This window comes from Electrophorus electricus, chromosome 15 (assembly GCF_041902795.1).
Source record: "Electrophorus electricus isolate QZ-2024a chromosome 15, ASM4190279v1, whole genome shotgun sequence".
NCBI classification, from domain to species: Eukaryota; Metazoa; Chordata; class Actinopteri; order Gymnotiformes; family Gymnotidae; genus Electrophorus; species Electrophorus electricus.
The window spans coordinates 7330001-7347500 of NC_137511.1; the positions used below are offsets into that span (position 1 = coordinate 7330001).

The 17500-nt window shown below is 48.7% G+C and overlaps 1 protein-coding gene across 14 annotated transcripts in view; it reads left to right on the plus strand.

Annotated features, from left to right (window-relative positions):
* Nucleotides 1-17500, plus strand: part of rbfox3a (RNA binding fox-1 homolog 3a) — a 296448-nt gene that overhangs the window by 236111 nt on the left and 42837 nt on the right. The window contains exon 1 of one of the 14 annotated variants that reach the window (XM_081698297.1): nucleotides 868-1004. The exons of the other annotated variants lie outside the window; for them this stretch is intronic. The gene's annotated coding sequence lies outside the window, so the exon portion shown is untranslated. Of the gene's footprint in view, nucleotides 1-867; nucleotides 1005-17500 lie in introns of those variants that run through there. 14 annotated transcript variants of the gene reach the window in all.

Consider the following 17500-nt stretch of genomic DNA (forward strand, 5'->3'; position numbering starts at 1 on the left):
TTTCAGCTGGGCTAGGCTCTGTTTCAGCTGCGTGAGGTTGTAAGCTGGGCTAGGCTCTGTTTCAGCTGGTTGAGGTTGTCAGTTGGGTGAGGTTCTGATTCAGACGCGTGAGGTTGTAAGCTGGGTGAGGTTGTCAACTGGGTGAGGCTCTGTTTCAGCTGGTTGAGGTTGTCAGCTGGGCGAGGCTCTGTTTCAGAAGCGTGAGGTTGTAAGCTGGGTGAGGCTCTGTTTCAGCTGGTTGAGGTTGTCAGCTGGGTGAGGCACTGTTTCAGCTGCGTGAGGTTGTAAACTGGGCTAGGCTCTGTTTCAACTGGGCGGGGTTGTCAGCTGTAGAACCAACATGACATGTATGATGCTCCAATCATTTTTTCTCCCACCCTCCTTTTTTTCCTTAAACACACACACACACACACACACAATCACTGATACACGCACACACACATACGCACGTAGCACTTCAGTTACATCAGACACTGTGTCGGCTGTCTGCCCACTTTTGTTTATTTCTCACTTTCACGTGTATGTAATCTTTTCTTCACGCGTGCTGCTCCTTAGTGTGGGCCCAATACGTTCCTCTTCTCCTCTCCTCTCGCTCCTCCGCCGAGCGCCTGACTCAGGAGAGGGCTGAGCTTCCAGGGGCGGAATTGCTCTGAGCTCTAGGGCGGCTCTGGTGCCTGATAGCCCCGCTGCCCTGCGCCCGTGACACAGCCGTGATTGAGAAGAGCTTCGGGGGGAGTTAGGTGCCCTGGACAGGCCCACCGAGAGACAGGCGAGAGGGGCTGGGTCAGAGCATAGGGGCTGGGGCGAGGATAAGGGACTGTGGCAGGGCAGGGGCGCTCACCCTGTGCCGACGTCAGATATGGAGCCGTGTTTGTTTGAAGCTAGGAAGTTATTAGAGCTGGACCTCTGTGTGCACGAATAAAAAGACAAAGAATGAATCAATCAAAGAGAAACTAGGATATGCAGACCTTTAAAGAAGTCCTAGGACTTTGGAGACTTAGTCGGTATGTAGAAATATTACACTACAAACAGAAATATTATACATACCTACATTTTTGTGAATTATTGCTGAGAATGTAAAATTGTGTTTTAATAGAAACTGCAGAATTGTAAAGATTTAGTACATTATTAATGCTGATTTTAATAAGTTTTCATTCAACAATATTTCACCAGAACCATCAATCACACTGAAAATATCATTTCTCTTGCTGTCATGGATTAATTGTGTCTGTTCAATTGCTGGCATGATTTATTCAGTGCTTGTGCTATTTCTCTTTTTAAACTCTTTGACAGTCTTTTAATTAAGCATTAATTCTACATTTCCCTGCATAGGTGTCTGCATGATGTATTTGTAGTCTGCATGTAGTGTCCAAAATGCCAATTCCGTTTCTGTAATTCCGGATGCTTTGTGTTTGAAAATACTGTTATATGTGTGGAGTGTTAGCCGTCTTGGGTAGCATAAACTAGCCTGTTTGCGGACTCCACCCTGACCAAAGTCAGCAATTTAGTATGAACTCCTCTGTATTTTGGGTTGTCCCTCCCTTTGTTTGGGTTAGAACCGGAAGGCTCCTCCCCTCCCCCGTCGCTGGGTGTGAACCCGGGCGAAATGTGCAAGGTTAAGCGCTGCCGCATGTCTACCCCATGGCATGTACAAAACGGCCCATTGATCTTGCTGATCTCCTGCTTATGAAAGGGCCGTCAGATCCATCGGTCTGCATCCCATCGATTGTCCCTGGCAGCGCGGATGTGTTTGGAGAGGGCTGGAAATGAAAGTGCCCGTCCTGCACTGCTGCAGTACATGTACCTTAACAGAGCACAACGGTGCAAATGTGCACTACTGAGTGTACGCGCATCCCCTAAGCCGAGCCACAACACCAGCTTGTGGCGATTCATAAGTAAATTACACACGTGCCATAAAAAAATGTTTAATTGATTATTATCAGTATTTTCAAAATATTGAATTGTAATTGGTTAATTGCTGAGTGATTAATTAATCTGATTTATCACGCTTTGTATGGTTTTGTCGTTGCAAGGTTTATTGAGTAAAGTTCAAACTGACCATATGTTGAGGTCAGTAGTAAGCAAGAGTCTGCATGAGCAGGATTTGTCAAATGTTACTCCCCAGAATTCTAGTGGGCAGGCTGCCCTATTCCGGGCCAGTTGTAGTGGCGTACACTGCCCTTGAATCTGCAGTCTTTTCCCAATTCTGGCGCGTACACGGCTATAAATAGCAGGAAGCACCGGTCTCTGGCTCGGCTCCGGCGTAGTTGCCCGCCTGCTGGTGACAGGGTCCGGGAGGGATGGGAAATAAGACTGACGTAGCTCTCACCCCCCCGTCACCACGGCCGGACCACCCCGAGCCTCCACCACCCCTCCACTCCCCGCCATCAGCATGAGCTGCACGACTTTCCCCCATAATGAAATATTCACAGGTCACTGCTTTCCTGAGAAATGATGGGGATCAGTCAATTGCTTTTCAGCCAGTAATTTTCTCCCCCTTCCTGGCCTCTCTCACCATGTTGACAGTCATTAGCGCTGGAGGAAGGCAGGATCGAAGGACAAACGCCACGCTCTCCACAGATAGGAGCCGGCGTTTAGCCCCGTCTCACATCCTCGGCCACCCCGGCCCTCTTATCTCCGCAAGTATTCTCTCCCCATCTCTCTCTCTCTCTCTCTCTTCCCTTTGCTCACCTCTCTTCCCTCCTTATCTATTTTGTACTCCCTCAATTGTTCCTTCCTTATCTATCATACTGATTTCCCTACACTTCTTTAAGCTTCCCTTTGAAATGGGCCGTCGCGCGGGACCTGGACGTGTTAACACGTGTAGCCGCTCTCACACGCCGAGCCCGGGCCGTCTCCTCGGCCGCCTCCTGTTTCTGTCTCGTAAAAAATTCAACACGACTGTAGATTTAGCACAAGATGGAATGGATAATGATGGCGAACGAGGCTCTTCTCTGAGCCTATGCAAATGCAGTAGCAAGCCTCCCATCATTTAAAAGATGTAATGAGATGCAGGGAGATGAATTTCCATCTCCTCTTATGTTTGGCAAGTGGAATTTTAACCCAGTAATTTGTCATGTCCCGACTTAATTGTGAGAATTTGAGAACGGCACAAGCCTTTCCTTCTTCTGCATACCCCCACGTCCCCGCACCCCGTCGCCAGGCATGTTGTGTTTGACTGCTCATACAGAATGGAAGCTCGTGGGGTTTGTCTCAGTGGCACCATGTTCGACGAACTGAAACTTGTTGGCTTTTATTATTGTTGTTATCAATCATTTTTGAAAGACTGCCTCCGCACCGCTCGCAGGTCACGCGCTCCCCAACTATACGATAAGGTTAGCAAAAAAAAAGCCAGACAAGGAAAAAATTGTGGGGGGGGGGGGCATATTTTCCTCTTTTAGAACTTCACTTGACCTTTAAGGGTATTAACATCTGACATGATGAATCGTCCGGCTCTGAGCAGCGGGCCATTTCTCATTAGCCAACTGTGGGCAGAGCAGATAGTGGAGGTTTATTCACCGTGATTCCTCTCTCGTTTTAAGTCCGTTACACTCCGCATTAGTGCTGGAAATGAACAGAGCGCCCGCGTGCCGATGCGCGCCGTCAGCAGGCCCGACCCCGCGCGAGCTCCCATTAGCGGCTCTGCTCTCTATCACCTCCGCTCACTCAATTAAGACCTGACCTTTAACCCCGCCCCGACCCCACCCCCCGCCTCAGCCCCGCCTCTTGCTAGGGACAGGGCCAGGTGCTGGAGGACAGGCTGCAACAGGGAAGTGCTTACCAACTGAAAGGGAGAGATTGAAGGAGTCAGCACTCCTGGTTATGTGCAGGAAAAGGAGGTACCAGTCTGTGGGCTCATTGTGGTCGCAGGGGCTCAGAGCAGGAAAGCTTTGGTTTGCTCCGTGCCAGCTGAAAGCTGTGTGACGAGCAGGCTGGGCTTCTGTGGTCGTCGTCCGTCTCCGCGCTGATCTCCCAGAGTTCACAGGTGTCATCCCGAGTGAGGAGGGCCTCTTTGGACTGCCTACCAATGAGGTCTTAATAAAAGCCCAGGGAACTCAAAGCTCAGCTGAATACATGCAAATTCCAGCGACTGTGTTGCTATGAGAGCCTATTGCCCCATTTTTCTTTCCTACACAGTCTCTCTCTCTCTCTCTCTCTCTCTCTGTGTCATTATCTTTGAATCCAGAGCTCCCATCTCGCCGGGCCAGCGCCGCTAACCCAAACCCCATTCAGCAGTGACATCGATAAGAGCAGTGGAGGTTTTGCAGCGGGGGATGGAAGTGCTGGCCTGCCTCTCCTCCTTCTCTCTGTTCCCCTAGATAAGCACCTTCCAGAAATCACAGTCTTGAGGAAATACAGTCCTCCTGTGTGCTGTGCGCGCCTGACTGTAATCTATATACTCAGCCTGAAAAGAAAACACTGATTTCTCTGCAAGACTGTGCTTCTCGCCAAAGCTAGACCCGATAAGACTGCTGTACCTCCAGTCCAGAACACACTCCATATGACACCTTTGCCAAATCAAAGGCATCGTAAACCAAGTTTTTTTTTCCTTTGTGCCTATAAAACATTCGTGCTGGAATAAAGACACTAGTCCAATTGAGTGTGGACAGAGTGCAGATGGAGTAGGTTGGCCCTTTGTCACCTTTTTTGTTTTTAAGGAAGTGGTTCAAAGCGCCTCCCAGTTCTCTTCAGAGAATAATCAATGACCAGTGTGTCCCTCCGCCGGTGGGAGCTGATCATTTAATGACCAGCGTGTCCCTCTGCCGGTGGGAGCTGATCATTTCTTTCCTTTTGTATTTTCTGTCCTTCTCTTGCTTTGTGCTGAAGACACTAAGGTCATAGAAAAGGTCATCACTGTTTCAATCATTGTTAGCTAACAAGTCTACTGAATACTGTATATTGGATAAGTGGATTATGTTTTTGGTTCTGTTATGAATGTGAAGGCTTTTTAAAAAGAAACATTCTATCTGAGACTTACTTAATCTGTTAAAATGATTAAGATGGAGTAACGGTGTAGTGATTCTTGGTTGAACTCGACAGTTTGGGAGCCGGACCCCAGGGCTTGGTAGTCAGTTCCCTCTGGAAGTCTCCATTTTCAGTGTTACATTCTAGGGAGAGATTCAGAGAAAACCCAGGAATGGATGTGTGCACCTGCTGAAAGCTTTAGTTCCACATGAATATGGTAACAGTGAAGAAAATAAGAGATTATGGCAAGCCGCTAATTGACTGAAAAACATGGACCCTTTGGCTTCCTCTGTGTAGGTGTGTACTGTATGGATGTGTGTGTTCTCTGTTTTAATACTAAGTCTGTAATGTTGTATAAAGCTAACTAAAGGTGCCCTTTGCAAAGTTACATGAAGAAACCATATCGTTGTGATTCCCTGGGTTCTAGCTATCTCACTCTGACTCTCTCTCTCTCTCCCCCTCTCTCACGCTCTCTAGCTATCTCACTCTGACTCTCTCTCTCTCTCTCCCCCTCTCTCACTCTCTCTAGCTATCTCACTCTGACTCTCTCTCTCTCTCTCCCCCTCTCTCACTCTCTCTAGCTATCTCACTCTGACTCTCTCTCTCTCTCTCCCCCTCTCTCACTCTCTCTAGCTATCTCACTCCTTTCTCTCCTTTGGTATGTGAGCACACACACAACCTCTGTGTTTGTCTCATGCTGCTCACTGTAACCTCTTCTTTCCTGTGAAAGCTAACTCTAGGCATGTATGTTCAGTTGTAGCCATTATCCTCTTTATTCGTATGCATGCAGGAGCACCTAGTTACAAATGCACCCACGCACACAAGCCCCCCCCCCCCCCCCCCCCCTTTAAGGGACTGAACCTTCTTAAGGGAAATAAAATCACGCCATTGATAAACTGATCAGGCCAAGCTTGTGGTGTGCCAGTGGAGTCCAGATCCTGTCATTTGCACCGCCCTGGCCAGTTCCAGCTTCTCAGCTCTGCTGGCTTATCGATTAGCATGGATCTGCATGCAGCCAGTGAGCGAGAACAGAAGCGGGACGCTGGAGCCAATTACTGGCGTTGGGTAGGAGCAGGCAGGGTTCCTGCTGCCTTAGCCCGCTTTCAAAGATGTGAAACGGGAAGAGTGTTAAGGATCTCCTGAAGAGGTTGTTCCACCTTAAGGTCCATATGATACATGGCAAACAGCCCTTCACTTTATTTGCAGTCAGTGTGGAGTGAGTCAGGCTTGCGAGGGAATGTACGGTGGTTTGCAGGATTCTGTTGTGGTTTCTAGGGCCCTAAAGCAGGAAATGTGGTGTTGCTTAGCTCTGCAAAAACTAAAAACTGTGTGGTCAGTGATGAGGAGACAGACCGGTCATCTGTGGTCATACCCCCACCCTTTATCTCTCATGCTCTCGCTCTCTCCCTCTCTCCTCCTCTCTCTTTCTGTTCCTCTCTCTCTCTCTCTCTCCCCCTCTCCCTCTCTAGACTCTGCCCCTTCTCTCCCAATCCATCCAGTAACAGGGAAGAGCGGCTTTAGGGCTGACTGAGTGCACCATGAATAATACACCATTGTTATCACTCCACAGCCAGACCTCTTTTACAATGGAACGGTCTTAAAGCATGAAAGATTTAGCAGCTTGTCTCCATTACAGCTGTGGTCATGGCCCCGCTGGTGTCTCCCTGTACCTGGGAAACACCTTCAGTGTGGGGCAGGAGGCAGAGGCGGAGGAAGAGGAGGGCAGAGCGGAGGCAGAGGTGGACAGAGGGGAGGCAGAGGAGGGCAGAGGAGGGCAGAGGGGAGGCAGAGGTGGAAGACAGAGGGGAGGCAGAGGTGGAAGACAGAGGGGAGGCAGAGGAGGGCAGAGGGGAGGCAGAGGAGGGCAGAGGTGGAGGCACCGGTGCGAGGAATCAAAGAGAGCTCGGCGTGTTCTCGGGAGCATGGGAAAGGTTGGGATGTACCGGATGTGCCGTCTCGTCCATCCTTCATGAAGGCTAGACTCTGCACACACACCTGCAGATGACAAACAGAGGGCAAGCTTCTCACAGCCCTCCAGCTGAAGATAAACAGGAGGGAAACTTCAGACACTCTTCCAGATGAGAGAGCAGACATCAGCAGTGGAGGGTGCGTGCACGGTGAACATATGGAAGACAGACTTCGCACGCACGCATGGCAGTGTACCCAACCTCAGCCGCTTAATAGGCAGAGCAAGAGCACTCCATGCTCACACGTCTTGCCGAGGTGCCTGCGCTGGGCTCTGCGGCAGAGATAAACAGATTGGGAGCCGTGCTCCAGCCTGCCTTCCCGCCGTGCTCCTGGAGAGCTCCAGAGGAGGTGCCCTCCCCGCTCACACCCCCTCATCTGAAGTTCCACTTCACCTGAATACAGGAAGCATCAGGTGGAACAGAGCCACGTTAGCTGGAACGCCAGTGTGGCTAACAAAAAAGTGGAAGCACCTACCTGTACAACAGGATCTTCCCCAAATAACAACCGGTCAGCTACTGAAATGCCTCCTTATTCAGTTAAGCATTTGCAGGGTTTTTTTTTTTTTTTTACACTTCGCTTCCTTGACTGACAAACACCTGTCAGTGCATTGCTCCGTGTTCCTAGAACGTTCTCGCTCTTTTCTGAGAGACCATTGTGTGTCAGAGTCAGGCCTTTTTCTTTCCCAGACAGTCTGTCAACGCCCGCTGTCCAGACAATTCCTTCTCCCGTCATTTTTTTCCACCCCTCCTCAAATCCCTCCACAGCTTTCCCCTGTCCGACCAGTGCATCCTTCACTCACACAGCTTTCCAGGAGACTGGTTTCTGTGAGAGGTTTTCCTGCAATGGATGCACTTAGTCACCCCTCTCATTACTGTGATGAGATTCATGCATCATTAGTATTGATAGTATGTGTTTTTCCTTATATGTTTTAGACTGAAAATGAAAAGGAATGTAACAGAGACATTTTTAATGTACGTTCGGAGAATGGGGTTTCGTTGGTCGTAGTCATGCGAAATCTATAATGAGAATCAATGGCTAATTTAATGCATTTTAACAGCTGTAAGATGTTGGTGTTTGCTGTCTAGAAAAGAAAAGAAAGGAACCCTTAAGAAGTTAGAGATGACTAAAACTGAAAGTGTAGACTGCAAGAATCAGAGATAATGTGAAGTTGGAATCAGATAAGACAAAGAGAGAATCCGAGAACTGAGACAGAGTGAGGGTGGGAGAGATGGTGAAAGGAAGAGAGAGAGAGAAGGAGGGATAGCGGAGCCGGTTCAAGTGAGAGAGCAACAGTGGGCTGTGTGCACTGCCACTCGCTGCCTGGGAGGAGTGTGGTGGTGGCTTTGTGGTGAACCCTGATTGGATCCGGCACTGTGCCTGATTTACATATGTTTGCCATTGTTACAGGGGTTAGTGAATATCATGTAGCAGGCCTAAAGGGAGCAGCGACTGGCCCAGTGGAAGACTTGCCCAGAATTACAAACAGCTCTGCCTCACTCCTTTTTCCCCCTACACGTCCCCCTTTCCTTCACTCTTCTCACCTGCTCTTACTGCTGTTCTGTAATTCTTCTGTTTTCTGTCTCTCTCCCTCTCTCTCTCCTTCTCTCTCTCACTCCCATCCCTCCATATCTCTACATTCTTAATCATTCTCAGTCGCTCTGTGAGACATAGGTGTGCTTGAGTAATGGGCTGGTGATAAGAACAGGTCAGATCAGTTTTAGGATCAGTTGTCTCCAAATACTCTTTGGGTGTATTTGTGAGTGTGCGTGTGCTTCTGTGGGTGCACGTTTTCCTCTATGATGGTGAGTATGCATGTGTGTGTGTGTGTGTGTGTGTGTGTGTGTGTATGTGTAGGCCAGCAAGCATCGCATGACTGCAGCTCACTCAGCTGTTAAATTAGATTCCTCTGCATCTCTGACGGCACAATGTAGGCTGAGACTATTGTGAACTGTGGCTATCGATACACTCTCACACATGCAAGTGCACACACACGCACACACACTGTTCTGCATTTCTGATTCAGACTCACTCATTGCTTCTTTCACACACCCGGCGAGAGCTTTGTGATGGTGTGGCCCGTGCGTTGATATCATGTCTCATTAGATCTCAGATGCGCTGTTTCACTGTGCTATTCCGCTATGTAGTGGTGAGCCATGGATCGCGCTACAGCCGCTGGAGGCGAGGAGTGTTGCTCGACTTCAGCTGTGTGTGGAGAATATTGTTCCCCCAACACTGCAGTAAATAGTGCAGTTCCAATCAGATTTGTCCATCATCATGAACTTCTCCATTTATATGACTGTGTCGCAGCCAGCGCTTTAAACACAGCGTCCTCCAGAGAGGTTTCTCACACACTTCAGTGCAGGGTGCATCAGTCGGCCCTATAAGGCTGTCAGGTCTGCTTGGTCAGTAGGCGGTGATGGGTTTGGTAATATCAGTGGCCAGCTGTGTGTGTGTGTGTGTTTCCAGGGAGCAAGAAGATCCAGCTGGCTTGCTCCCGGCCAGTTCTCCTGCAGCACTGTATCGGCAGAGCTCGGAGCGCTGACCTGAAGCAACCTTGTTCGCTTCCACTGTGTGAGTACCACTGGTTTCCCTCCCTGATGGCATCCATTAGTGTAGTCTTCGGTTACACGCTCGCTCACACACAGCGGTGATGAACGGCGTACAGTTGAAGCTCTGCTGAAAGAGGGAAAGTACCCACATCCTAAGCCCATGTAGTTCTGCTGGGGAGTGCGTGGGCTTCTCATCAGGAGCTTACGTCTTATGCCTTAACCAGATGGTGGGTGTTTTGGAGGACACGTGCGTTCTTTAATTACGTTCGTCAAGTTTGTAATCACTGATGTAGCCAAGTTCTTGCAGCTGATTAAAAGGAATGCCGTTCTGATATTTGTGCTGTGTGTTTTGGTGCGAGGGTGTGCATCTGTGTGCAGGTGTGTTTTTATGTGTATACTAGCGTGCCTGCGCATTCAAGCGTGAATATAGCGCATGTCTGAATGTGAGCATAGCAGGCGTCTATGGTAGTAGAATCTTGGCTGGAGCAGAACTAGATGGACTGTGGTTCTCTTTCCCCTCCCCCTCCTCTTCTTGCTTTCTCTCTCTCTCTCTCTCTCTCTATCTCTCTCAGTCTCTCCCTCTCTTTCTATCCATCTCTCTCTGTCTCTTTCTATCTCTCTTGTGTGCTTTCTCCCTCTCTTTTCACAGTAAAACTTAACAGGACAACCTAATGATCCCTGAATAAAATAATATTCCTCCTGACAGGCCATTGGACAGCCCTAATTAATAAAAGTTATTAAAAACTGGTGTCAGGGGACAAAGCGAATTAGACCGGGCGTGGGGGGGTGGGTTGAGGGAACTCAGGTAGAGGCTAGGAACAGTGGCTCAGCACAGGCTGGGTTTTGATCAAGGCTTATTTAGGCCTGACTTACCACCTCTTCCTGGTCCCGTGCTTTAACATTTGGACATAATTATGCACCTCAACAATAAAAAGAATTTATGGAGCACGAGTGCAATATTTATATTTTACTCGCAGAGATATGTTATAGCCAGTCATGTGACTGCCTGCAGGACTAATATCCCCTGCGTGTAACCCAGTATAGAAAAGAACAGCCTTTTTCTCATGCATGTAATCGTCCTCCATTAGTCTCCTGTTCCCTTCACCATGTCCCACCTTACCCCCATGACCATAAAATAATGTTCCTTTTTCTGAATATTTTAATGGAAGTTTAATGGAAAATTCCATATATGCAATCCATAAGCATATATTCCTATATTCCACATTGCACTTCCAGAGTGGAGCTTACATTTCCAGCATTATGAAAGCATTATAATAGCTCCACGAGCACGGATCCATGTGAGTGTGATGGATTTGAGAAGGCTGCTGAGTCTTCTCCATCATCGCTGCCTGTGCTCCTCTGGGCTCGTTCACGTGCCCCATGGGGCTAATCGGATGACCCTCTGTCCCCCACCACTCTGCAGCCCACACTATTCTTCTTCCTGCGCACTAACTGCCATCTGCCCATACATGGGTCCGGGGCGGGGAGTTGGCGGGGGTCCGCCGAGCCCCGGAGCTGCCTGGCTTCGACCACTCGCCCTTTCAGTATTGGACCACGTGGGAGAGACATGGCCGTTGTAGCGTTTGCCGGCCCGTTAGGAGTGGACGGAGTTTCGGTGCTTTCAGAAGACTTTGTGACTCACAGAGCAGCGAGTGGGGGAGGGAATCGGCTGACTAATATTAGTGGAAGCTGTAACATCTGTATAAGGGAGCAGGAAGGAGGAGACGGGAGGATTAAACTGAGAACAGGGAAATGGTGTGATTTCTGTAATTAAAATGGATCCGGCTAGACTGCCAATATTTTTGTTTACTGGCTAAATGTCTGCTGTGTTTTGGGAAATTATCCCTCTGCTCCCTACTACTGTTTGAAGTCTCAGACCCAGCACTGATATTAAGCCCAGTGAAAGATCTTTATGCGTTTGTGTTTATGCATGCTGCACTAAGCCCAGCGCACACAGATGTATGGGGGTGCGGCAGGGCTCAGGGGCATTTGTATATTTGCATGCACATCTGTATGTGTCTGTGATCATATGCTGCAGCATTTTGATGGTGGTGGTGCGTAGCATTCTGAACACAGAGGATAACCCCTCCTCAGGGGAGAACTGATGCACACCACTTTAGGTTTCTTTTCATTTCATCTCCACAACTTTCTTTGCACCTACTGCAGTTCAAAGAATATAAAATGTTCCCTGTATTTATGGTTGTTTACTTGTTTTTTTTCTCTTTTTTCACACACACAGACACACCCACACACACACACACATTTTGAGAGGCTTGGAGGCATGCGCTCGGCCCACCAGCCTACACCCTCAGACTCTCACAGCACAGCATGCAAGGAAAGGGATCAGGAATAACAGAGAGTTGGGGAGTAAGGGAGCAAAAGAGGGAGAGAGAGGAGTGATGGAGAGAGAGGGAATGAGGGAGAGATAGTGGGAGCAAGGGAGAGAAAGAGGAGTGGAGTAAGAGTTGTTACTCTTTTTAATGTTCAAAGTCTGCATAAGAAGATCCTCCCCCCTACACAGCACACACAAATGCTAGGAAAGTGGGCAGGAAGGGGTGTGTGTGTGTGTGTGTGTGTGTGTGTGTGTGTGTGTGTGTGTGTGTATGTGTGTGTGTGTGCGCATGCGTGTGTGGAAGAGAGAGAAAGAAAGATTTATTGACCTCTGAGGGACTATGCTATTGTGTTCCTCTCTTCATTAGCTGGCTGAAACAGAGTAGAACAATAAAGTTGCATGAAGTGCAGGGTACGACTCTCACATAGGAATTATAATCCCTCCTTCTGAGTCTTCATTCTGCGCCTCCCCTCCTCTCCTATCTGCTACGCTCTTCTCCTCCCCTCTCCTCCCCTCTCCTCCCCTCCTCTCCTGAACTCTAGAGTCACAGCCATGTTTTCCATCTGTAAGGGAGCTCTGTCAGAGAGGGCTTTGTCTTCAGGACAGGCCGTAGAGTACCAGTGCTGCTACTGCGCCTGCACTCTAACCCCATAGAGACTGTACCACTGCTGGGATGCTAAACCTCACCTGTGATACAGATATACCACTGAGGTTCTCACTCTTATGCCCAGATGCGCGCACACACATGCACACTGGAGCACATCAAAATAAGAATGTACCCCGTGTTTGGTAGTTTTAAGGGAAAAATGGATGGCCTGAGCCCTACACAGCCACAGGAGTAAAACTTGAAGCCTTGATTACACATGACACTCACGACACACATGACACAGAGGAGATAGGACTAAATCTCTGTTTTAGAGGGACAGTCTACCTTTTAAGATACAGGTCCTATCATACACAGATATACACATGCATACGCACACACACACACACACACACACACACACACACAAACATGCTGTCTGTGCCCACAGCTCTTGGGTGTACAAGGATATCCCTCAGCTTTACTCACAGACAAGGAGAGAGCGCCCAGGCCTGGAAATGATCTCCTAAGTATGGTTGGGAGGGGTTTTTCAATCCAATTTGCGCCAGCAGAGTGCTTCTCAGTAATCAGTCCAGAGGCGTGGTTCAGGGCCCGCGGCTATGGCAGCGCTCTGCTGAGCGCGGATCGATAACAGCTGCCCACAACCGCACCTTGCTCTCCTAACACACACGCAGACCCAACGCCCTTTCCTTCCCCATGCAGTCTCATGACAGTGTGGGAATGTCTGAGTGGCTGAGTGTTGGTGTGTGGGCATGTGGGTGTCTGTGTAAACGGTGTAAAACTCCAGGGTATGGGCCCTAGTTAAATTCATATTAGTGTATTGGGGTTTTTTTTTTACATACTCACTGGATTCTGTCCTCTCACCAACAGCTGTCAAGTATAGGTGTGCATGTGCGTGTGCGTGTGTGTGAGTGTGACTATAGATCCATCAGGGGTGAATGTTAAGGCACCAGTATGGTCAGGTCAATGCCATGGCGCATGGAGCAGGCTTTCTGTCATGGCTGACTCTGTGACAGTCACTTACACGCCTGTCAAACTCACTTGCAAAGCATCTCAAACTTAACGTGCAATGCTGTGCATGATGACTCCTCGCTATTTAGGAGTTCACGTAGGCTCCTGCCCGGGCATCTACACTGCACAGTCATCCACATAGGTACTGTCGCGCGTGTGTTGCCTAATCATTCCAAACCAGTGCAACACCACATTCTCACTGCAGCCCAAAACTGCAGCTTTTATGGAGCTCATCAAAAAAATTGGAAGAACGCTCTGAGATTTTAGGATGCCTTCCAGTGTCATGCGCCTTCTGGATGTGTTTCAGTGTCATGTGCCTCCTGGATCAGATTTAGCACACAGAGAGGCTGCTGAAAATTTGGCCTGCCTTCTATGGCTAAATGTTAGCCTGAATGTCTAAGAAGGCCCTCCCTGTTCATCTCACTCCTAGCTTATGGCAAACAGACCCACTGGCAGTGTGTTCAGTGGCCTTCTTGGCTCTGCTTCAGCTACAAGACAGGGAGAGGAGAGTGAAGAGGGACAGATAATACGATTTAGCTCATCGGAGAAATCGTTTACCGGCGCAATTTGTCGACAAGGATCTGGGGATGTTTTACTGTGGCATGACTTCAGTCAAAGTGATGGAGATCCTCTCCGTCTCTTCCCTCTTTCGGCTTGCTCTCCCTCTCTCCATCTCTCTCTCTCTCTCTCTCTCTCTCTCTTTCTCTCTCTCTTTCTCCCTCTCTCCATCTCTCTCTCTCTCTCTCTCCCTCTCTCCATCTCTCTCTCTCTCTCCCTATCTCCATCTCTCCCTCTTTTTCCCTCTCTGGCTACCTCTCTTTCACATTCATAAACTGTCAGAGGCTGATCCTGCAGAACTCTGTGGAAAGGGCACTAAGTGAATTAAAACTGAAGTAATGGAGGACTATATTAAATATCAGTTGCTGATTTAGGTTTATCAGAAATAAAACCTGCAGGCAGGAGATTTTTTTCTCCCTCCTATAGCTTCATGTTGTGTTTTATTTAGCTGAGAGAGCTCTGGGGCTGATAGCCTCTCAGTCTCACTTTATTAGATGAAGGGTGAGATATAGTGTGTATAGGGAATTTATTTTAGCTACCATTTCAAAACACATCACACTGTAATATTTTTTAAAATGGTTTGCTGATGTATGTGTTTGGTGTGTCACTCCAAGAAAAAAAAGGGACAAGTGTTACAAACTACAAATCATAAAGAAACTTCGGTACACAAACTTCCAAACACTATCATTAGTACAGTTCAGAGAATAAAAAAGATCTTTAGACTGGCATTGACAGCCAAAGTTCAGCAAAAGCATTCCTCTGGCCGACAAAGGAGCTGTCCCTGGTGCTGAGGGTTTTTTCAGCACCACATTTGGGAACAGTGCTACGGTTCTGAAGACTATGGTGGCTTTTGCTGCACATTAAAATCCTTGAGGCAAGATTTACATGGAAACGATTCACAGCGGTCCTCCTCTCTCGGGCCTCTCCCTCTCGTCTCCTTACATCCCCACAAGCCTCCATCGCAAAGTGGTCACTCTCTGTCCAGCAATATGATGGACAGGTTCATTGCATTCAATTCCCAGTGTGGCAGAGTTATAGGTCCAGGAGCAGCACACAGGCTCTCAGTGACCACAGACTGGACTAATAGGAAGTAATCAGCCCTCACTGTTCCCAGGTCACTTTCTTTTAACCTTTTGGAAAACAAATGGAAAGAGAGTAAATGGAAAATCATGGGTCAGCTTGGTACGAATGGAACCTACAGATCACAGTGCAGCTGTTGGGGAGGAATGAGCACATTACAGGGCTTGCAGGTGCAAGATCGAGGCAAAATGTAAAAAAAAAAGAGAAAGAGAGAGAGAGAAGAAAGAAAAAAAGGCAGAGTGTGAGGCGTTCTCTGTCCACCTGATGCAAAGGGAGCTGCTCTCTTGCACTTAGTCTGGCTTTGGAAAATGCTGCATGGGCCTCCATTTACCTCTCTGAATATTTCATAGAATGGAGTCAACACACTGAGCAATAATAACGTAATGTTGAGCAGCAGACATTTTCTGCAGACTTTATGGGCTGTGTGAACTCCCCCTGCCCCGCCTTCCCTGCCCTGGCGCGGCCGCGATCCCTCCCTCTCCGTCTGGCTTTATGTGCTGTTTTTCAGACCGCCTGGACAGCCCTCGCCCCTACTGGCGCTTTGAGGCAGGGAAGTGCATCAATACTGCTCAATGTTTCAGTGAATTACAATACCTTCCTCGGGCTATGGGAGCGAGACGGAGCGTTGGAGGTGAAACATGAAAAGGGGAAGAGAAGGAAGGAGGGAACAACAGCGAAGGAAAGGGAGGCGCGGGCGGAGGCGCGGGCGGAGGCACACTCACACATCCGATCAATGGAACACTGGCACGGGCTTGACGGAATTCTGATTCGGCAGCCCACAGGTTTGGGCCCCGCTGGGAGCCAGTTGTGACATGTGCACCGCTTGACAGAAGATAATGTAGACATACAATTCCGCAGCTGCTTCGGCCTGTTGTGTACAGGCCTCCATGAAGAACTGGACAATAACAAGCCCAAAGATCTCAGTGAGGAAGAGAGAAGGAAAAGGCCACTGCGTCTGCTTCCCTTGCTGACCCCTGAGAGTCTCTCTCTCGCTCACTCTCTCTGCATCTGCTTCTCCCTGTGTCTCTCATTCGTCCACTTCCACTCTTTCACTCTCTCTCCCTCCACGCCGGTCCATGGCATGGTCAGTCACAGCTGGGTGCGTTTTTCATTTAGATAATGGAGCATTGCCCCTAATTGAGAGGACAGTCTCATTTGTTTGCCAACATGTCAATGGCCAGGCCTCTCATTGTTTCCACTACATTTACATTAATGCAATTCTCCCCACTCCTATTAAACCGTCGCCCTCACTGGCCCATTTCAGCAGCACACTGCTGCCGCCTAATGCTGCTTAGTCAGTGAAAAAAGCTTAATAACAATCAAGCAGAAGGGGAGCGCGAAAAGAGCGTCTCTCTGCTTCCTCTCCGCCAGCTCCGTGGCGTGGCAACTGGACAGGAGACGGCACGCAGAGTGGGGAGATACAATTGTGCAGTTTCCCTTTACCACTTGATTTTTTCCCCTCATTACCCATTATCTCCTAATGAGAACGAGGGCTCTCGCAGCCATCGTGCAGCCATTGCAGCTCTATAATCTCTGAAGTGATGTAATGAGTAATGTGTGTGGCTATTTTTGGGGATATATTCTTTTGCCATCTGCCCACTGTCTGTTAATTGTTGTGCTACAGTGGGGAATAGTTTGTGACCAGTGGTGTTTCCAAAAGGCTGCCTGGCATTTTTATCTCGTCAGTGAGGTTAATTAATTAGGGGCGCCCCTGGCTTATTGGAGTGATGTATCAGCGGTGGCTTATATGCTGTGTTATTGCCTGTCTTTGCCATCAGCTGAGCGGAGGTCAAGCTCCAGTCCCCACCTATTTGTATTAGATTAATATCCTGATATGAGTCCCTCTAGGCAAGGAGCTTTTATATGGCTGTAAGGTGTGTGCGCACACCCACACAGAACACGTGTACTGATGACCCTGCTGCACCTGTGCTGACAACAGCACTCTGCCCCAGAGAGTAGCCCTCATCTGTCAACACACAGACAAACAAAAACGCACACGCACGCACGCTCCCGCAAGCACACGCGCACACACACACGCACGCACATACACACACACACACACACACAGGTCGTCTACTATAGAAATTAGCCCTCATCTGTCAACACACTCGCTCCTACGGTCAAGGGCATGACCAAAAAACAAACAAAAAAAGGGGGCACATCAGGTGCAGCCAGCAGACACACAGAGAGGAATGAGCCGTTTGTATATCCTAACCCTCCTAGATGAGATGAGAAAACATTGTGTACCTCTGCGACTCAAAACAAATCATAGCCAGAGAGAGAAAAGGCTTTCATTTACATCCCCATCGATGGAGAGGAATGAAGGCGAGGGAGCGACGTGTCTCATTTACATGCTGATGTGCAGACCGAAGTCGACGCCACATGTGAGGGAAGACATGTCTTAACACACGGGCTAAATAAAGTAGTAGGTAC